This window comes from Xenopus laevis, chromosome 7L (assembly GCF_017654675.1).
Source record: "Xenopus laevis strain J_2021 chromosome 7L, Xenopus_laevis_v10.1, whole genome shotgun sequence".
Classification (NCBI taxonomy): domain Eukaryota; kingdom Metazoa; phylum Chordata; class Amphibia; order Anura; family Pipidae; genus Xenopus; species Xenopus laevis.
The window spans coordinates 71,089,712-71,113,666 of record NC_054383.1 but is presented as its reverse complement, the minus strand read 5'-3'; the positions used below and the strand labels follow the sequence as shown (position 1 = coordinate 71,113,666).

The window sequence follows — 23,955 nt, the reverse complement described above, 5'->3', positions numbered from 1 at the left end:
GTTTAACTCTCGTTGTTACTGTTGTATTCTGTACTGATATATTTTGTGCTGTTTGGAGGAGTGGTCCAAGAATCAGCCAATCAGCTTGGAAGTGCATTTGTAATACATGTATAAAAGGTCATACCTACAAAAACGTGTTCTAGCATTAATTTCCTCAAACTAAATGTTTTACCTCAATCCTTAGGGGTAGATTTATTAAAGGTCAAGTTGTATTGAACCCGAAAAATTTTTCAAGATTTATTATAACCCTGAAGCTGGAAATCAATGGCAAAAGTCTCTTGAACCATTTGAAGATGTTAATAGCCTTCATGATGTTTGAGTTTTTTTGCAGTGGTTTTGCTTAACAAACTCAATTCAAGTAATTAAATTTTTTTCAGAATTTAAGTTTTCAGGTTGTTCAACTCGAATTCACTGATTTAAGTTGTGAGTTCATTCGAGGTATAAAAAACCTGACAAATCTCTAAAATTTCCTATTAATGATCAAACTAATGTTGGGCTTTCAAGATTTAAGCACAACCATCACCATACACTTGATTTTAAGTGGTTGTTAAGGTCTATATGAATGTTGGGGAAGTCACAGAGTAGGGGTGAAAACCTTAGCACTACATATTAAGATACCTGAAATGTCTCTCCTGGGTATTAGGTTTAAATTAATATAGGCAGTTTTAGATAGGATCTCCTAAACAATATAGTACAAATCTTGACTGTGTTGCTTATAGTGATAAACCATGGAGTTCAGAATCAACTTGATTTACTGTTGACTCATCTGGGTCAGAATTCACCTTATAACAACTTGTGGCAGACTGTCCTTTACCTCTTCACTGCCATAATTTTTAGTTTACAGTCACAAATGTGATAGAAAGATGGAAAATAGATTGCAAAGGGGAATTCTTTTTGCTGCAATAGCCGATGCCATCAGGGAATCCCAACTGCTAGTTGAACACTTAGCAGTTCTGTAATTCACTTAGAATTTTTAATTCTGTTTTCTGTTTTTAAATCTCATTGACAAAATATATGTTTACTGTATATTGTAGAAGAACACACTTCACAGTTTACCACCGTTCAAATGAGATAGGTTTCCTAAACAGAGAATTTAGAGATTTTTTTTAAAATTTGAGATAACTCATAACAATCTGTTAGAGGATAATTTTTAAAAGATAATTTGATTGAATAGTTGAATATTGTAAAGTATATTTTTCTATTACCAAGACTGTAGACAATGTTTGGCAAAACAGACTTGTTTGTCATTTATCTGCTTATACACTGACATGAGAATGCTTAATTATTAACAGATATTCTGCATCAAAATTACAGAATGAAATAGCAATATGTTTTGGAAGCCAAATGTCCACTGGCTCTACCAACCATAAATAAGATCAATATGATCTTAGATGTTTCCTTATTGATGTACGAATTACTCATATTTCACTTCAAGTCCTTGTTTTCCTTTTTCAGATCTGTGACTACAAGCATGCTTCCCTTTAAAGCTCATTGTCAGGTCATTTGGTAGTGAGTTTGGAACCCACTCACACTTTTGCATGTAAGACAAATGATTTCCTTACAGAGCATAAAAATTGTATTGTTCAGTAGTTCCTTATCCAAAAGACTTTATAGTTTATTTACTCTCATGGATTTTATCAATATTAGTACTTTACAAACCATTACAATGCAATTAAATGTCAAAGTATCTTACCAGAACTACTACACCCAGTGGTGCATCAATAATCCAATGTAAAAAAAGCATGCCCTGTATAAAATGCAATCTGTAATAAGTAATACTGGTATAGAATTAAGTAAAAATCTTATAGCAAGAAGGTGTCTCTAATCCTTACTTGGCAAGAATTATCCAGAGGTGCAGCAACCAAAGATCCCTCTTGGGAAGAATGGTAATCTTGTACCTTGCGGACAGCTGTGGGCTGTAGTAATAAATATATACTTTAGAGATTTAAGTCTCTTTCTTAAGCCATTGGCATGGATATTTTAGGCATTTTAGAAGCCACTGCTGTGCAACTGAATAACAAACTTTAGTAGAACTGCTTCACCCAGTAATACATCAGTAAACATGAGTACAGGTATGGAACCTGTTATCCAGAATGCTCGGGACCTGGGGGTTTCCGGATAATGGATCTTTCCGTAATTTGGGTCTTCATGTATACTAGAAATTCATTTAAACATTAACTAAACCCAATAGGCTGGTTTTGCTTCCAATAAGGATTAATTTTATCGTAGTTGGGATCAAGTACAAGCTACTGTTTTATTATTACAGATAAAAAGGAAATAATTTGTAAAAATTTGGAGTATTTGGATAAAATGGAGTCTATGGGAGACAGCCATTCCATAATTCGGAGCTTTCTGGATATCGGGTTTTCACATAAGGGATCCTATACCTGTATAATGAATAACATGGACTTTGGAAAAAAGGAAACTAGTCTCCAATTTACCTAAGCAAAACCTTCAACTGTAGCCTAAATTGAACCATGGGACTAGCCTGTAGTAAATAGGTTTGGGAGAGGAAGGTGTTGTGGTGCAGCTTCATGCTATACCAATATCAAAGTTAAAACAGATATAAGATTAGCTACATAGCAATACACAGGTTCTATACAGATTTTAGTCTGAAGATAACATCTTGATTTACTATTAAAAAAATTCCTTTAAGAACAACTATGTCCCCTTTGCCCCATGTCCCATTCTATAATGAATTAGTAATAGATTAAATTAATGTCCTTAAGGCAAATACTTAAATCCCTCCTTAAATTTCCCCTGACCCTGGCATTCAGTGAAATGTGTCTCTTGATTTCAATTTACTGACTAAATTACAGATAGAAATATAGCAACTAGTGCCATTAACCTAATAAACGTTAGATGGTTCTTCAGTGCAAGCAGGCACCGTCCCTTTGAACAAAGCTAAAAATCTGTTCATAATCCGCTCAGAAAGGTTTGGTATGTAATAATGATATAAGAACAAAGGGCTCTTGCACAATTTCTTGCTGCAACTGAAAAAAAGCCAAGGTGAAGTGTCAGAATGCACATTAAATTCAGTCATTTTTCAGATGCATTTAATTAAATTTAGAAGATAGGAAGATTTGGTCCAGTTAGCAGGATATTTTCAATGTGCACAGGCCTCATTTCTAAGTAAAGTCTGTAATGCTGTGTACTATAATTAAATGCACTTTTTCAACTACACTTATTTGTAGTAGCCTAAAATCCACAACTCCACAAATGGTCAAACATTTCCATTGCAAACTGGAATTTAGATACCCGGATCTAGATGGATCTTGGTAAAATAAACGAGTTGGCCTTTTTGAAGTAGCAGTCTGAGCAACAAGTTAGTAGCAAATCTAGCCAAGAAAATAATCAAATTATGGTTTAATCACAGAAGGCACTTAGCACTTCTGAGCATGATTTTTTGGCAATAATTAGGATATATTCTAGCAGAATGTGTTGTTTTTCTGCCATAGATCACATGTATCAAGAGACAGTTTTTTGAAGTCCCCATGGTGTTTTCCATCTTTTTTCAGCTGTATGCTTGTTTTAGCCAAGTAATCTATTGGGAAACCACAGTTTTACATGGCATAGATGATTTATATTCTCTTGATGTTATAAGCAAAAATGTACTTAGACAAGTAGGGCGCTGTATTTTATATTTGGGGCAGGAACATCATTGAAATTCTAGACTGAAACACCAAAGACTTAGGGGCAGATTTATCAAGGGTAGAATTTCGAGTTCATGGTAGTTATTTAAAACACGAAATTTGACCAATTGCAATTTATTAAAAAAATCTAATTTTTTAACTTGGGTAAATAAGTTCACCCACAAACTCGAACAAATTCAAATAAAATTTGATTTGAGTTTTTTCTCTGAAAAAAAACTTGAATGTCAGGAAGGCTGCTAACAACTCCAAATTTATCCCAGGAGGGCCTCCATGGGCTAAAACAGCAATGCCGCAGGGCTAAGGTGGTGAATAGTGGAATTTGAATTCTTAAAGGGCCAGTGTATGATAAATTTCAAAAATCTAATTCAAATTTTTTAAAAAACTCAATTTGAATTTTAACAATTTCATAGTTGAATATGACAGTTTTGGCCATAAAATTCGAAATTCAAATTGGAAAATTTATACGTGCATGAATTTGGTTACCCCAACAAAGATATTACATCAATAATTAGTTGAGCCTCTAGACGTCTCCTATAGCCTTTGGTGAGTGTCTGGATTCTGGATAGTGGTACTTTTGAACATTCGTCAATACAAAATCTCTCCAGTTTAGTTAAATTTGATGGCTGCCGAGCATGGACAGCCTGCTTCAAATCATCCCATAGAATGGGAATGGCAGGGTTCTTCTTCCACCATGCAAAGAGTTCTTTGTTCCAAAATGACTGTGGCTTGTCTAAATGAGCTTTTGCATACAACAAGACTTTGTTTGTGGCGTGAGTGCAGAAAGGGCTTCTTTCTCATCACCCTGCCATAAAGATATTCTTTGTGCAAATTGCGCTGAATTGTATACTATATAGATAGACCATCTGCAGCAAGATGTTCTTGCAGATCTTTGTAGGTGATCTTTGTCTGTAACCATTTTTAGAATCCTCTGCATATGCCTCTCCTGTATTTTTCTTGACCTGCGAGACATGGATTTTACAGCAACTGTGCTTGTACTGTGCTTGTGGCCTTCCATTTCCTAATTACATTCCTTTCAGTTGAAACTGACAGTTTAAACCTCTTAGATAGCTTTTTGTAGCCTTCGCTGAAACCATGACACTGAAAAATCTTTGTTTTCAGATCTTTTGAGAGTTGCTTTGAGGATCCCATATTGTCACTCTTCAGAGGAGAATCAAACAGAAGCACAACTTGCAATTGGCCACCTTCAAATACCTTTTATCATGATTGGACACACCTGCCTATGAAGTTCAAGGCTTAAGGAGCTAATCCAACCAAATTGTAAACATACATTAAAACATGAATTAAATACAATAGGATTGTTTTGCCTCTAATAATAATTAATAATATTTTAGTTGGGAACAAGTGCAAGGTACTGCTTCATTATTACAGAGGAAAAGGAAATCATTTAAAAATGTTTTAATAATTCGATTAAAATGCAGTCTATGGGAAACAGGCATCCCTTAATTTGGATCTTTGTAAATAATGGGCGTTCAGTTGCTGTTTGTTTGTGGGTCTTTCTGTCCGAAGTTTAGTCTTCAACAAGTGAAATGCATGCTCAATTGGGTTCAGATCAGGTGACTGACTTGGCCATTCCAGAATATTCCACTTCTTTGCTTTATTAAACTCCTGGGTTGCTTTGGCTGTATGTTTTGGGTCATTGTCCATCTGTATTATGAAATGCCTTCCAATCATTTTGACTGCATTTAGCTGGATTTGAGCAGACAGTGTCTGTGAACATCTCAGAATTCATTCAGCTGCTTCTGTCCTGTGTCACATCATGGATAAACACTAGTGTCCCAGTGCCACTGGCAACCATGTATGCCCAAGCCATCACACTGCCTCCACTGTTTTACAGATGATGTGGTATGCTTTGGATCATGAGCTTGCCATCATTCTGATAGAGGTTGATCTTGGTTTCAACTGTCCAAAGAACTTTTTTTACAGAACTGTGCTGGCTTTTTTAGATGTTTTTTTTTTCCAATATAGCCTTTCTATTCTTGCGGCTTATGAGTGGCTTGCACCTTGCAGTGTACCCTCTGTATTTACTTTCATGCAGTTTTCTCTTTATGGTAGACTTGGATATCGATACGCCTACCTCCTGGAGAGTCTTGTTTACTTGTTGTGAAGGGGTTTCTCTTCACCATGGAAATGATTCTGCGATCATCCACTACTGTTGTTTTCCGTGGACATCCAGATCTTTTTGTGTTGCTGAGTTCACCAGTGCTTTCTTTCTTTCTCATGATGTATCAAACTGTAGATTTTGCCACTCCTAATATTGTAGCAATTTCTCAGATGGGTTTTTTCTGTTTTTGCAGCTTAAGGATGGCTTGTTTCACCTGCATGGAGAGCTCCTTTCACCGCATGTTGTCTGTTCACAGCAAAATCTTCCACATTCAAGCACCCCCCCCCCCTCAAATCAACTCCAGGGATTTTATCTGCTTCATTGATAGACATAACAAAGAAATTGCCCACACCTGCCCATGAAATAGCCTTTGGGTCCAATTACATTTGAGCCCCTGAAATGAAGTGATTGTTTTAAAAAGGCTTTAGTTCCTCACATTTTTATGCAATCTTTTTGTTCAACCCACTGAATTAAAGCTGAAAGTCTGCAGTTCAACTGCATCTGAGTTGTTTCATTTAAAATTCATTGTGGTAATGTACAGAACCAAAATTAGAAAAAAAAAGTTGTCTTCCCAAATATTTATGGACCTAACTGTATTTGTGTTATTTCATATAAAGGGTTGTTTTTTATATTATATTTATTATATTTGGACAGAGGCCCATTAACAAATACTTGCTAATTTGTGACAGGAATTGCCTAATATTTCACATTTAGCAATTTATTTAATGATTTTTAATCCCCTGCTGCTGAGCCGTAACTCCCTTTCAAACATATTTGTATTCAAACCAATGCAACCTGATTATTCAACATAACATATGATAAATATGTCAAACAATTTCCTTTCTGTCAGGGCAATTTTCCCTTAGTGTTAGAAAAACAATACAGCAGTAGAAAGTGTGGCTTTGTGATATTTGGGTCATCTGTAATTGCAATGAAAGAACAGAGAGCTTTAAAATCACCAAATTCCTCCTTAGGGCGCCTATGAGAGAACTTAAAGAATACGGGGGGGGGGAATGTAAAAAGAGAAAAACTTTGAGAATAAGACGTTTATTGCATTTGCGAATCTAAATTGCACATGGCGAACCTTTAACACCTGCTCTGGAGTTTCATTTAAATTTTTTGAACGATAAAAATTTTATTACATACACTGCGAATGTTCGCAAAAGCATTTTGGTTGTAAACTTTGCGAGAAAGTCATTGAGGTCAAAATGGTGCAAACATGGTGGCTAAAGGGAGCAAGCGTCTTTGCAAATGCTTTTTTCAATAACGAAGCATATTACATTCCTCCTTATAGGGGTATATAATAAAAGGCACTAAGTTCGCCCAGAAGCAGTAACCCAATAGCAGCAAAGCAGATGGAAGCATTTACTGGTCACCTGTAAACAAGCAAACATCTTATTGCTTGCTATGAATTACTGCTCCTGGCCAAATGTATTACATATGGGAGTATGATGTAATTTAAACAGCCCATTTGGGGATCTGTCAAGTGGGGATTATATGCATTTACAAAAGCATGCTGAGCATGGAAAAATTCATATTTTCCTTTTATACTTTTTTAGCCCAGTTAAAGGGAAACGAAAGCGTAACTGAAGATGTAAGCTAGAAATATTGTACATAATGTTTTGGACTTCTGTACCAGCCCAAGGCAACAGCCCTTTAGCAATAAGGATTTGTGCCTCCAAAGCTTCCTCAGTAGCTCTCCATCTTCTTTTCTGCTGATTCACTGCACATGCTCTGTGCTGCTGTCACTTACTGAGCTTAGGGACCCACTCACAATATACAGTACACATAGAATATAAATGTCACAATATAAGGCTGATTAGTAATTAATACAGATAATTACAGCATGGAAGCCCAGAAACCAGTGCAATTAGCATCAGAATTTAATAATCAGGTCTGTAGCATTAGTTGTTATTACAGACCAACCTAATTTTCTTCTTGATAATTTGCAACGACTCCTAAGCTTACCTTCTCAACAGCTGCTCAGAGCCCACTGAGCATGTGGGTGTCGCAGACACTTTCCAAAATGGTGACCCCTTGTGACAGGTTTGAAATCCTGGTTTATTGCTGCTATTGAGAAGCTGAAACTTTAGGCTGGTGCAATAAGTTCAGTATATAAAATATGTTATTTTAGCCATATTAATTTTTAGGGTGGTTTTGTCAGTTTCAAACACAACCCTCTATTGATTTCTAAATGCATCTAAAGTGAGAGAAAATGCAGCATGTTGCATCTACAAAAAAGAATGGAGTAAAATGCAACTCTGCACACTCATGAGTACTACCAGGCAAAATATAATGGAATCAATTAGCTAAGGTAGATGTTAGGTACATTTGCATGTCAAATGCATACAAAAATGCCTGTGTGTAAAAGTCCTTCAAATTAATGTTATTCATAGTCTTTAATGTTGATAAAATATAATGCTTTCTGCATTATCCTTTTTAAGGTTGTGATGACATAATTATTCACCTATAGTTCACTATTTTCCCCTCATTACTGGAATACTGAATCGATGGGCCATAGGTCAACTGTGATCCCTAAATAAACATGTCATTGACTGATTAAAGGGACAGACCTAATGATCATGAGCCCTTAAGTTCCTTCAATCTCCATGACATCTAGAGACAAATTAATGCTGAGCCTCGTGAAAAAAAATCCACCCTAAAAACTCGAAAATTTTTTTCGTATCTTTGCTCAAAAACCATGAAATCTTCGGTTTATAGCACGAAACCCAGCGCAGATCAAAAAATCTTTGGGACTTCAGCCATTAACATATGCAACCTCGGCAGGTCTGAGATTCTTGATTTTCGTATTCAGACTTTTTTCCATCCTTGTAGTATAATAAATTCTGAAAATGTTGTGGGGTTTTTTTTCCATGAAAAATTTTAATTCTATACTAAAAATACACAAATTTTTCAGTTTTTTGGCATTCAGAGTTTAGTAAATAACCCCTAAGAGTGCATGCTTTAAAATGGATCAGCCACTAACACATGAGGAATAGTTTAGAATGTGTTATCAACAAAGACCAAGCAGACCCTATGTATGTCAAAGGAAATTAACTGATATGAATCACTAACACAGATTGGACTAAATACAAGAAAAACAAGAACACTGGAAATTAATTGGTTAAAATATTGGATTGGGAGGGATGTTTTGGACCAAGGGGGGCATAGGTGGTTATAAGAATACACAAGCAACAATGTGAGTTTGGAAGAATTATGTGCATTACCCTATGTACATCTGTGTTCGCTGCCAATCTGCTTCTTGACAATTCTTGCTAATTTGGAGTCCTGGTGGTATTTTATCTGGAGAAGATATTCTCCCCTTGTAAATTGTCACTATTGACATGTGGATCCTGACAAATCATAATGGAGCTAATTTCTAAACTTTGTACAGTGTAGAATGATTTGCACAGTAAACAAATTTGCCCTGCACATGGTTAAAGTTATAAAGCTGCACAAGATCTATGTATTTAATGTACAAGCATAATGTAGGAGCTTTTGTAATTGCAAATGATGAAAAATGTTCACACATTTTAATGTTCGAGTTATGGTACAACTTTGGTGGCGGAAAAGATATTCAGTACAGATTTCATAAATTGAGCATATTGTAAATTCATAAAATTACCGTTGATGCTACAGTATATTTGCACACAACAAACATGCATAGTGGTCATACTCACACAAATACCCATCCTATTTGTTAACATTTTGTACACAATTCGAAATTTACTGCAATTTGTGAAAAAAGGAAAGCAGGACACATTGGTGCAAAATCTAGGCCTAGGGGAAACATGGAAAACAACTATATGCATTTAAAAATGTACTGCATAAACTTTACAAATTGCCCCTAATATTGCATAATAGGACCATTCCAGTTAAGACAACTTACTCTTCATCCCCCTGAAGACTTATGTGACATAAGCCACAGATTGTGTCACAACTACCAAGAAAGTTGACTGGGTTTAACCAAGGTGCAGGATAGATATAATAAATTAAGTATTAACCTGATTTAATACCATGGATTGTCTTATTTAGAGTAGTAAAGCTAATATGGTACAATACATTTGAGAATTATAGAGCTTTGTGTATGTTATGAAGAGTCTGTTCTCTTTTGCACTTACCAAAATACTCTGCCTCTGGATGAAAAACAACATCAAGCTTGGTTCAAATACAATCTAATGTTTTATCTTTTTGGTGGCATGGGTTGTCATAGCAAATCATGTGTAAATCTTGCCAGAGCAGTAGATCTGTACTGAGACGTGCTAAGCGCCTGCAGCTGGAATTCTGACACATCTGATTGATGTCAAATATGTCATGATGGATATTGTAAAGCTGAGAGATTTAATAGTATAACTTCATGGCCAAGCTGCAGAAAGGAAAAGCCTGCAAGCTGTTAGTGATGTATAGCTCCATCTACATGTGATACTGAGGGATCGTGGAGACTTTTTCTCTTGAATGGTGGAGCAGAGAAGATTATAACAGATATATTTTCTTCCTCATGTAACCTTTTCAACCTTCTGTAGCATACAGCAAAATCTTTAGTGGGTACAAACTCTGGCGTCTGAGATATAGTGGTCTGATTGTGTATTAGAGCTGAGACATTTTTATTATTTTTATTATTTTTATAAATGATTTAGAGTATATTTTCCAACACAATAAAGATGAACAACTTTGTACAATTTAGTACAAATTCCATTTGAGGCATAATAAAATATAAATAAGATATGTATATATAAAATATTGCAACAGGTTATGAATACATTTTCACATGACAGCTAGTTTTAGAACCACATTCTCATAATGCTAATAAAACGCATTTTTAATTTTTTTTTTTAATAAAAAAATTAATAACTCTATAATCTGCATAATAGAATAGTTTACGCCTATTGTGCAAAATTTTGCAAAGACTTCTGGTGGCTAAATATACCTGTATACTATAATTATGGGGAAAAAAGTGCATTCTTTAAAAACAACACGGTACATTTCACTGATTTCCTTAACTTGGCAGAGTAGTCAGCTGTTTGTCTTTATTCACATTATATACTAGGAGACTTTTTGGGGCCTGCAGAGTACAATGCCCCTGCACAGCTGCAGCACTATGCCTCCAACAGTTCTGAACTTTCCTACTGAGAGCCCTTTAATTAGCACTTGCGTTAAAGTTAAGTGTAAATTGACACCATTTAATGTCTGTAAAGCCCTATAGGTTTATACAGCCCCCCAGTGTATTTATAAATCATCCATCTGCTTCTTGGTGCATGAGTTATTTAACTTTGCATTAGGCATATGCAGTCCCTTTACTGTAGTATACATTTTTTTTACTGATCCACACTCAGGTTGGAGTAGCTGGCTTCAGAAGTGATATCATTTGCATCTGATTAAATATTTATAATTCACTGACATTTAAGGGGGTTGTTTATTAAAGTCTGAAGTTCTAGTGGGAAAAAAAAATCGGATTTGAATAAATAATAAAAAAAATAAAATAAAAGTTAGTTCTAGATTTGATTTAATTTTCACAAGCAATTCTACTGAATCTGGGCCTTTATTTCTTTGATTAGGAACTGAACGATATTACAATGCTGGTATCTTCTATTGTGTTCAATCATTGCACGCATTATATACTAATTATATAAAGCACCGTGTTTTGCTATGAATATGTTTGGCCCTTATATTGATTATGGTTATCCTTATTTATAGTATATACAGTATATTTAATGTTTATACCAAGAGGCAGCTATTTATAGGAGTAATTTGCTTTAATAGATGTCGGTATTCATTCATTTGCTCGGTTCAGCTGTTAATATTCCAGTTTTGGCTGCTAGTTTATTCATGCAATAGGTCATTCCATGTCAAGAGAACTTGGGCAAATTGTGATAATAGATTCTGATTGAATAGATCTCTTAAATATCATAAACATAGCATTTATGCTTGCTGAATTTGGGTTAATGCATTAGAAATGCATTCAAAGGATTGAATTCCAAATGTCAAAACAAAAAAATAAAAGACACTTACTGAGATACGGTTTGGTTATTGAACCACAACAAATTCTACTGTTAACCAAAGAATTAACTTTGGGAATAAAATACACAAATAGTAGGTAAACACAATATTAAATACTCCTAATGTAAATGTTATACAGAAAGTTTCCTTTTTGCAATATGTTGGCATAAACTTTTTCTCCATAATAATAACAACACTATTTTTATTTTAGTACCACTAATCCCAGCATACAGCATTGTTTCTGTTTCATCTGCTTTTGTACTGGGCAGTAGCGATGGATAAAACTGTTTTGAAATACATTAAAGTCAATGGGTGTTGACTCATAGAACTAATGCTCTGTTCTTTATTCTGATGCAGAAGCTAGACATTGGCTTGTTATTTGGTTTACATGGAACTATATAATTACACCATGCCATTGGACTGCAGCAGTAGCCATAGCAGTCAGCGCTTTAGTTACTGCTGAGCCCATCTCCAGTTGGAAGCCTTGAAATTATTGTAAAGAGGGAAAAGGATGCAGCTGTTTAGCACTTTGAAGGCTAAACCACACTATGACTTGTTAGTGTTTAAAGTTAACTTGTATTACACTGGCACATGTTGGAGATTTTTGTTATTTTTCCCAAGCCATTTAAAAGATTTCCTTCAAATTCCTTTAACTCCATTTCAGGCTTTTCTTTTTAAACAAATCTAAAACTTGCAGACATCTGTTCTATCCAGATATGTTCGATTTGCTAAAAATCCTTGAGCTGAAGGTAATTTGTATTTAATAAATCACTTGACATGGTATTAAACAAATGAAGTGATGCAAACATATTAAAATATTTGGATAAACAGCTACATAGTTTGAATCAGTGTGCGAGATCCATCACTTGTGGTGATAAACAGATGTGTGTCTGCAATAGGAAAGAGAATTAATGAGCACATTTATTGGCTAAATGTAAGAATCACACTCTGCAACCCACATGAAAATCAATAAATCTGCGATTCAAAATAAACTTGTATCGGGATTTGCAAATTAACAGCTTTGTTCTATAGTTGTACACCTGCATAAGGAATAAATGTGGTATGTTGCTCTATTGTAAGTCTAAAGTCTTAGGCTAACTAACAGTGGCCTGCATATTTCTATTTTCTCTTTGGCTGATGTAAGGTATCATGTGTGCTCATACCTTTCAGATCAACCCTTTGTTTTTTTTTCAATAGTAAGTCAACCAATACTGAAGAATTTTAATGAATTACATTTTTTAAAGTATTTTTATAATCTACACTATTGGCGCATTCAACATTTGTTCTTTTGTTAATTGTATATTTAGTATTTGAGTGGTGACCATCATGCACTGTACCTTAGCATACAAATTTTAAAGGTATGAATAAAGCAACGTAATTTTAATTTGAAATCGTGTTCGAGTGAATCCGTTAAGTGTTGTAACTAACAGTGGCCTGCATATTTCTATTTTCTCTTTGGCTGATGTAAGGTATCATGTGTGCTCATACCTTTCAGATCAACCCTTTGTTTTTTTTTCAATAGTAAGTCAACCAATACTGAAGAATTTTAATGAATTACATTTTTTAAAGTATTTTTATAATCTACACTATTGGCGCATTCAACATTTGTTCTTTTGTTAATTGTATATTTAGTATTTGGGGGCAGGCCACCATCAGGAGGTCACAGGGGGGACAGTTGTCCCCGGGCCCTGCAGGGTTTTGTGTCTAAGGGGGGTCAGGCCATGCTTCACTTACTTAATTAGTCGGGCCCCCTGCTTTCAGTGTGCTGCCAGCTTCACAAAATAGGACACAGCAGCCCAGTGCACGGAAGCTTTTCTCCTATCAAGATTTCCTGTCTGTACCCTCATTGGTCCTTTAAGAATAAGTCCCCGTAAATCTGCATTGGGATTGGATCCCCTTATCCAATCCCTGCACAGCTTTACAGTGTATTATTCTTAAAAAACCACGAGGGTACAGGAAATCTTAATAGGATAAAAGCTTCCATGCACAGAGCTGTTGTGTCCTATTTTGTGAAGCTGGCAGCACACTGAAAGCAGGGGGGCCTGGCTAATCAAGTAAGTGAAGCATGGCCTGACCCCCCTTAGACACAAAACCCTGGCAAGCAATTTTTATAAATTTGGGGGGATCTGGTCAATTTTTTTTTACTTGCAGGGGGGCCCCTGATCACCAAAGGCTTTTTGTAACTTGTGGGGGGGGGCACATGCCATTATTTTTTTTTACTTGTAAGGGGGGCCCTGCCACCAATATTTAAAAAAAAAAACTTTTATGGGGGGCCTTGGCACCAATGTTTTTTTTAAAAAAAATTATGGGGGGCCATGGCACCACAGTTTTTTTGACTTATAAGGGGGCCTGACCATCAATAGCTTTTTATAACTTGTGTGTGTGGGGGGGTTACCTTTTTTAGCACCGATGTCTGTGTGGTATTTTAACTGTAGTGTGGGGTGAGCGTGATCTGGGGTGGGGCTTGGGAGCCGAGGTGGGCTGGGCCCAGGGGGCCCTGAAAATTTTGTTGTACGGGGCACCGTGATTTCTAATGGAGGCCCTCTCTAGGGGAATTGTGCCTGAGAAGGGCTGAGCAACCACATTCCTTTAAAGGAACATACCACTGCCAGGATTTTGGTATAGAGACAGGGCTGGAAACAGATTTGCACGTTTGGCAATTGCAAGGTGCATTTTTTATGCAATTCACCATGTTTTTTTACTGACAATACAGTGGTTTTGAATAAGTTTAGTTAGTTAAATTGAAAGAAGTGGTGTGAACAGCCTGTTCCAACAATTACATGAACAACAAGGCAAAGTGTCTTTCATGGGGGGAATGAGTGTACTTTGTCTTTTAGACCTCTCTGGACCCAAGTCAAATTTATTAAGCATGGAATGCAGATATTTATCTCTCTTATTAGCCATACACTTGGGATGTTTAAATTCCTCAACTCCTTCAAAATTGTGGCTGAATTCATCAACACTTGCTAATAAACTCAAAAATGTGACTACTCTAGGATATTTACTCTCAAAGGCCAATTTATTAGCTTTCAACCATGTATGAGGTGTGAGTAGACTTTCCATGTTAAACCCCTTCAATTCCTGTTTGTGTGTCTATAACAAGGAGGCCAGATAACTTGGGCTACACATTTCTGGGATATCTACCTAAGTTTCAGTTTATGTAGTGTTGCCCAGCTGACCCAACAAGGAATATGGGAAAAATATCTTAACAGAGCCTGGATAGAAGGACTTACAATGAACCAAGGTGTTGTGATTTAATAATTAAATCAGACAAAAAAAAAACCTTCTGTTCCCTTACAGATTTTATAATTTAAAAAACAGATCTCTTAATCACTCATGTTCATGGTAAGGGTAATGTCCAGGGCACATTAATTTCCTGCGTAAATGGTTCAAGGGGCATTGTTCAAGATGTCAAACTAACAGGTCTATAGTTTTCAGGCTGAGAACTGTATCCCTTTTTTATTAATGGTACCATATTATTAATTTGCCAATTGACTCTATGCCAGACATCAAAGAACCCTGAAAGATGAAAGAGATATGCTGTATAAATAGCATTGTAGACTAGTAGCAGAAAATAAACCTTACTATGTTGTGCATTGACTTAGAAAGCAAAGTACCCATTAGTAAAATTCCTTTCACTGATCCAATTTGGAATTATAAGAGTTAAAAATATATGGCCATTGGAATAGTTATTTTAAAAAACATTTCCTTACTGAAACATACTGCACAGTATCTAAAAATCACAGCACCAGCATGTTCAATAAATCTAAGGAATCACTGTCAGGTTTGTATAAAGGAAAATTGAGTGCTGGAAAGGAAAATTGCAGTATATTTCTCTATCAGCTCCAGTAACTGTAGTCTGGGACCTGTTATGCAGACTGCTTGGGACCTGGGGCTTTCCAGATAAAAGCTCTTTCTGTAATTTGGCTCTTTATACCTTAAGTCTACTAGAAAATCATGTAAACATTAAATAAACCAATAGGCTGGTTTTGCTTCAATACCTGTATAATTCACATTGATGTTGTACCATTCTCAAAATTAGAATGAGAAAGACAAATACCTAAAGAAAGTAAATTAAATATCTGTTATATTCTGTCTGTCTATTGTTCATCTAAGGCAAAACTTTGGTGTAAAATAAGTAAATATTTTGGAAACCTTTCTTATACATTTTGGCTGCTATTTAGTATTTTTATAACATTATTTCAAAATGAGTCAAGGAGAAAGAGAGATACACACAGACAAACAAACAGGCATCCTGTGATTTACTGTAAATGTAATTATGTGTGTCCCTGACTATGGAGCTCAACACTGAAATCTTCCATCTTAATTATAATGATACTGGCATGTCTTTAAGAATCATCACTATGTCATGCCCAGGACCCATTTTTCTGGGGATAACACTTTTTTGTGCAAAATATGCTGCTAGCATATGCTACGCTGCTGGGGTAGCAGCTAGAAATTTCTGAGGATGACATTAATTATTTTTAAAAAATTGTGTTACCACATTGTCAAAACAACAGCTAACAAGACATTATTCTAATCTAGTCAAGTTTTCCACAGATTTTTTGAGCATTTCAGTGCAATAAACCAAGAGCCATTCTCTCCCCTTTATGAACATAATCTAAAGAGTCCCTAATTCAACATATCTCCCTATACATTTTATTTGTAGCAGATAACTGTAATCAAAGTACAACTAGGACATTATTCTACCATTCCAATATAAATGTGTTAACTTACTGCCGATACAGCATGAAATACAACTTGCAAAAATACAGCTCATACAATTTCACTAATTATTTATTGGCCTATCTCTACTCTGACATTTGTTATTTTTATAACACTGGAAGTGTGGCTGTTGGCATAGATTGTGCATTACTGTGAAGTTTCCAAAATCTGAGTAATAAGCAATGGAATATACTGACATTTCGGAGTAGTCAAGAAAGCCTCAAAGTTAACCCCTTAGCATCCTAGCTACTTTGAATAATTCTTGTGAGATTTCTATGTTTATGTTCAATTCTGGATTTAAGGGATTGATTAAAAAAAAAAATATGAAAATATGTTTAAAAAATTAATCTGTCTTAAAATATGTAAAATCTGACATACATATCCCATATATTCAAGTTTATTATACATTTGTCTTATTATATAATTCTGAGTCATCATAGATTGTGAAGGCCCAACCCCATTAAATCTTTTTAATCTACTAGCCATTTTCATGTACCTACACACAAATGCATAGTGCCGTGAAGCTCTGAACCAAAAGCCTGGTCCTTGTTCTACTACAAACTACAACTACCAGTAGTTGCTGGAAATGATGGTTTGCGCTATGTAGTTCATAAGCCATGTAAAAGTATATTTCTGTAAAATATACAAAAGTAAAATAGCTGGAAAAAAAGGTTATATCTACTTCTTCCCTGCCATCACCAAAACAAAAATTTGTAATCACATCCTCTCCAGTTTCCTCCAACAAAGTTAATGATTGAATATTCAGTTTGTGTTTTTATGCAATCTGCCTGAGACCCCCCATTTCAAACACTAGGTAAGATTCAATTCAGTGAAAAAAGGGTTTGGCATGTGAAAACTCATGGACGAAATTCAATTTGAGATGCAATTAAATTTAGAAAAACATATGTCACTGTTATCATGTTAAAAAGCCATTGAAGTCTATGGGGAAAAACTAAAACAGAATTTGTAGAATTTTTTTTTCTCCTCGAATTGAACCTCTTCCATGTTTTCACGTGATAAACTATGAGATAACTTTTTGACACTGAATTGAATCTGAATGAATGTATGGTCCCCCCTTTCTTTTAATATAAAATTATATTTGTCATTTCCATTAGGGTTTTGTTTGTTTTTTTTCTTTCTGATTCTTGTCTTAAAATTACTAAAATGATGCTTTGATTCTTATTACCATATATATGGGGGTGACACCTACATTATTCTTTAATCCTTTTAATTATGATGTGCTTTATCCAGGAATTTTATTACACTTGGCCACTTTTACTTTTTTTATTTGCAGTAAATTTCAGTATATTGCCTAGCTAATTATACTTGCATTACAGTGTGTATTTATATTAAGTTAAAAGTATGCCTAAGAAATATTTTAGGGAATAGCAAAATGAATGGCATAATTCCAGTGCAGATTCTCAAAAAAGGAATGCTCATCACTGTGCATAAACTAGCTTTATATAAAGCTAGTTTATGCACAGTGATGAGCATTCCTTTTTACATATACAGTACATACATATATACATTCATATATATATATATATATATATATATATATATATATATATATATATATATATATATATTTGAATAATAGTTCAGCAAGCACATCCACAACAATGACTCAGCTTAAAAAATGGAAAAAAAAATATTGCTCAATAAAAGGATTTTTACATTTTTTTAAGCAAGTTCTGTGAGTGCTGAGTCATTATTGTGGATACTTATAGGCATGGAATCAGATCAAAAAATATATTTTTCTTTTCTCTGTGTAAAAAAAACTGTAAATGGCACTTGATCCAAACTAAAATATAATTAAAATTTATTAGAGTCAAGTTATAAATTAGAAACAAGTTGAGCTGCAGCTACAGCGATAAAAGGGGGTTTTTTATTAAAGACCGAATGCCAAGAAACCCCCCCCCCAATTTTTTTTACTATAAAATCCAAATTTTTCTTGGCAAAACAATAATTTTTTTCAGAATTTATTATACCCCAATCATGGAAAAAGTCTGAATCCAAAAATCCGGCATCTCAAAACTACCAAGGTTGCATATAAGTCAATGGGAGAAGTCCCGAATATATCTTGATCTGTGCTGTGTTTGGTGCAATAATCCGAAGATTTCATAGTTTCATGGATAAATGGGCAAGAATAGAAAAATAGATTATACTGCTCTCTAGTTAGTATTTTTGTTGCTTCATCAAAAACTTGCAGAAAGGCAAAAATTTGTCAAAATACATTGAAGGCTATGGGTGACAATTTTTTTTTCACCGCACGTGGAGTGACATTACGCAAAGTCCACAGCTGGTATGCTTCAAGTTCAAGCTAGCCCTTTATATTGTTAATTTGTTACTTCCTTTTTGATATAGCACACATCCCATTACATAGAGGAGCAGTTATAAATGAAATTATATGCTGTTGGAGACAGTAGCTGTAGAGAAGAATACATGGGGCTGACAGGTATGGGAGGATATGTTACAGATAGCTTTAATCCTACAGAAGCAGCAACACAAGACATACATTATAAATTATTTAACATTAAATACTGGCATTCTGAAACTATGCAGACAGAAATAATTCAGTGCATACTGGGATGTGTTATATTTGAGAGCCCTGATTTAAAATTAGGGAATGGAAGGGCACAAGGAATGAAAATACGTTAAAACTATATATCCTTTTATAAAGTATAATTCCCACCAAGCACAGTAGTAAAAAGAAATAAAAAGAACTCACTACCTTTATAGAAATCCAAAGTATTTTAAATCTCTCTCATCCCCATTTTCCAATGTGCACCCCTTGCAGCACAAGTATAATTATTCGGTATACTGCAGGTTAAGAACTAGTGATGAGCAAAGGTGAACTGTTTTGCTTAAGCTAAAAAAAAATTTCTGCCAAAACATTTTTTCAGTGCACAAAAAATAATTTTCAGCAAAGCAAATTCTAGCGTAGATTCCTAAATATATTCATTGCTAGCGAAACCTTGCATTGCACTGCAAAACTGTACCAGGTGAAAAAGTTAGCTCATCCCTAATAACTATAATCTATAAGTGGGACAAGTACATAAGCATAATAAGTAGGTTAAAAAAGTATATTAAAATGGTAATAATATAAAATAGTCATATATTTTCATTTTCTTTTAAAAACAATACTATACTTTTCAGACCACTTAATATTTTGATTATTTCAATAATTGAACTACAGTATTGTGGTCGCTCAAAGGAACATGTTTTTGGCATGCATAGATTTGTATTAAAATTCAAGATTTTGCCATCTGTGAAAATGTTATCAAGACCAAGGCATCATTTTGCATTGAAAATTTGTCCAGCGTCAAAAGGCCCATTGGCCCCAATGTATTTTGCACAAAAATTATTGCCTTAAAAACCACCAACTGACTTTAATGTATGAAGTGTATGTAATGAAGTTTGCAGAAAAATATTGCAGCAAGAAAGCCATTGATTTCAATGTATTTTGTGCTGAAAAATGTTGCAGTTAATAAGCAATCATTACTTCAATGTATTTTGCTGCAAAAAGAGCCTATTGACTTTAATGTGTTAATCAAATTTTTGCCACTTCGGAGACAAATTTGTTCATCACAAAATGCCAGCAGAGATACTTTTAAAAAATGTCTTGAAGTATATTGAAAATCAAAAGTTGTAATGAGAGTGATGTGTCAAACCTGAACTCTTTAACACAGGGCGTGTAGCTGCATTTTAATGCTGAAGCAATTTAATCTTGGTAGCAATATTGAACACATTTTGAGCCAGGGAGATGCAATGTGACAAGTCTTCCATTAAAAAGCTAACTTACTTAAGTGAAGAATGCTGTCAATCAGTTCAACAACCCAGCAAGTCATTGCTGCTCACAGTCTCCATATTATATGTAGCTACTTCTTTTTATAGAAACTTCAAGGATTTGTTTAAATATATGCAAGGTATTTGCTGTGTTTGCTGGTGGAATAATAAATGCTTCTTATTAAGAGGACATTTGCTAGTAAGTAGGGCTCGTTCAGTTGTACAGGTGCCTGTGCTTAAATTCCTGTGCAAATGGCTGGTACAAATTTAGCACTGCACCTTGTGTAGCTTGCTCAGGCACACGGGAGCCCTGTGCTTAAAGGAGAACTAAACCCTAAAAATAAATATGGCCACAAATGCCATATAAGGAACTTATTGCACCAGCCTAAAGTTTCAGCTTTTCAATGACGGCAATGATCTAGGTCTTTGTTGTGTTCACAGTGGAAGTTGTGCAGGACTCACTGGTTATGCTTACAACTGGTTTATTAGAGCTCCAACATGGCTTAGTTTGTACATGCATTTCAAGAAGGAAGTTTGTCAAACCATAGAGAGCAAAAGAGAAAAAGAAGCTAGAAAAACACATCAACTAGCAGAGAGAATACATAGCACTGAGAGAAGATTTGACCAGCAGCTCCCTCTAGTGGTACACAACACTCGTCCCCCCCAGCTGACGTAATCGTTCATCCACCTTGGAGGCACCATGTTGCGCTGTTGCCATTCATAACCAGCAGTCTGACCGCAAGGGGCATTCTGGAAGGAGTTATCACAGTTCTCTATGGCAGCAGAGTCACTCTCTGGTGAAGTATTGGTTTCATAAGTCCCTTGGCTGCATGGGGCTTCCACTTTGTCTGGAAGTGAGCCACTGGAAACCATAGTGGGGCACTCCATGCTGTCCATTAAGGTAATGTCATTTGGCAGAACACACCTCCGCAACTTATCCACATGACAGGGCCATTCTTGCCCATCCTCGCAATGTACCTTGTATGACACAGGTCCAGTAACTTCAGTTATTACTGCAGGGACCCACGTTGGCCAAGTTCAATAATTCCCAGCATGCACTGGATCATCACGAGAAAATGTATGTAAAGTCTTAGAGGACAGGGCTGAATCCAGGCTCTGCTGCTGTTTTCTCTCTGCATCCTCAGTTAGGTCTGGATTAAGACGATCAAGACAAGTGTTTAGGTGCCATCCCATAAGAAGCTCAGCAGGACAGACACCTATGGTTGGACATGGGGTAACATGCTGAGATAAAAGATATCATGAAAATCTTGTTGACTAGTCCCCATTTGTAATCCTTCTAAGTGTATCATTTGTGGTCTGCACCATTCTTTCAGCTTGTCCATTTCCTTGCGGTCGACGTGGTGCAATAGTTACTGCCCTAATTACATTGTTTTTCTAAAAGTCAAACTATTCAGAAGTAAAAGCAGTTCCATTGTCTTATACAATAACATCTGTTATTCTGTGTGTTGCAAACAACTGACAAAGGGTTGAGATTGTTACCGCTGATGTCTGGGATGACACTGGGATGACCTCTAACCATTTTGGAGTCTACCACTACAAGAAAGTTCTTCCCCTGGAATGGTCCAGCAAAATCAATATGAAGTCTAAACCAAGGCTTTTTTGTAATTTCCCAAGGAAAAACTGGTGCTGCAGGGAGGCTGTGACAAGAGTTCTGGCAAGTGTCACACAGATGTACAGCCTCTTCTATGTCTGTGTCAATTCTGGGCCACCAGACATAACTCCTTGCAAGAACTTTAATGCACACAATGCTTGTTCAGATTTTGGTTCAGGTGCATCACTTTATTTTTAGTAGGACGAATGCCTAAAGCATCTATACGGTACCCCAAGAAGTTTACACTGGTAGCTCCAATCTCACACTTATCTTTTTTTAACTTAATGCCTGATGAATCAAAATGAGATAGCACTTTTCTAAGGCAGTCAACCAATATACTTTCAGTTGCTCCCATTAGTAGAACATCGTCAAAATATGCTACAACACCAACCATGTTGGATAGGAAGGTTTCCATACATTTCTTAAATATCCCTGGTGCAGTGGAAATTTCAAACTGGAGACGCTTAACCCTGAATGCACCCCGATGGGTCATAATAGTCTGGGCATCTGCAGAAGTTTCATCCACCAACAACTGTTGGTATGCCTGGGCAAGGTCAAGTTTTGCAAAAACCTTGCCACCTGCTAGTGTGGATAATAGTTGATTAACAGCAGTTACGGGATATGGATGTTGTTTTAGAGCTTTATTCACTGTGTATTTATAGTCTTCACAGATTCTCACATCAGCATTAGGCTTAAGAACTGGCACAATTGGGGTTGCCCATTGTGTGTGTGTTTCTGGCTCAAGGACCCCTTGTGCTGAGAAACATTCAAGTTCAGCTTCAATATTTAGCCGTAATACATATAGCACAGATCTGGCTTTCATATGTATAGGTGAAATCGCAAGGTCTAATCTAAGTGACACAGGTGGACCCTTATAAGTGCCCAGTTCATCTGAAAAAAACTAGTGGAAATCCCTCAAGGACCTTCTTTAAAGATCCCCCAGTGACAACATGGATACCTTGGATGCTGATTTCTAATGGAGAAAACCAGTTCCTTCCCAAAAAGCTTTTTTAAGTACCTTTGGCAATTATTAGTGGTAACATCCCACTGAATGTGTTGTACTGAACACTGACATCACATCTGCCAAGAAGCTGAACAGACTGTCCTTTATAGCCATGGAGTGTGCACCCTGGGTTTGATAATATGGGAGGATTGTAAGGAAACAGTTTAGCAAATAATTCTGAACTTATCATAGTAAATGCAGCCCCTGAGTCAATTTCCATTTCACACCGATGGCCATGTATAAAAACATAAGCAGTAATTATAGAGTAGTCAGGGCCCTTGCTGTTGACATGTTAAATATGATATAGCTGTTTAACTTCTGTTCCCATAGCCGCTCCGTTATTTGCTGGGAATTTCTTTTGTGAAAACTGTGCATAGTCATTTGGCTTTTCCTGATTAATCCTTTGCAAAAACGTATGATATGGCCTTTCTTTCTGCAGTAATGACAGGTATCATTCCTAAGATGACATGCAGAGCGCCTATGCTGACCACTACATCGTATACAAGTTGAAAATGATGATGCATCTTTTGCAAAATAGTCTTTTGGTTTGCTGTTTAGCAAATTAATGTCATTTCCTTGATTGGAGATTATAGTGTGAACACTGGTTGTGGTGGAATGAATTTCCTTAGTATGTAAAAGTTTCAGCTGTTTCTGCTGACAAGGCCTTTTCCTGCAAAGTTGCAAGGGTTAATTTAAGCTTAGCTAGAAGCCGGCGCTGCAAGGCCTCATTCTGTATACTGCAGAATAATCGGTCTCTCAGCATGTCATTTCGGAACTCTCCAAACTGGCAGTCCTCTGCTAAATGCCTTAATTCTGCAATATAGGTAGAAATTGTTTCATCTGATCTTTGATTTCATTTGTGGAAGTGAAATCTCTGTATAATGACAGATGGAGTTGGAGAAAAATGTGCCTTTAGCATTGCTAACAATTGATTTAATGTTATTGGGGTTTACAGTAGAATCAGCATCTGAATACAAGTGAGAAAGGAAAGTATCCGTCTCTGAGTTCAAGTAATTATTTATTAGAAGATCTCAGGATTCTTGAAAAAAAAGTT

General features: G+C 35.8%; 1 protein-coding gene across 4 annotated transcripts in view; it reads left to right on the top strand.

Moving 5' to 3' along the window:
* ntm.L (neurotrimin L homeolog) overlaps positions 1–23,955 on the top strand; it is a 712,676-nt gene that overhangs the window by 343,493 nt on the left and 345,228 nt on the right. The window lies entirely within an intron of this gene.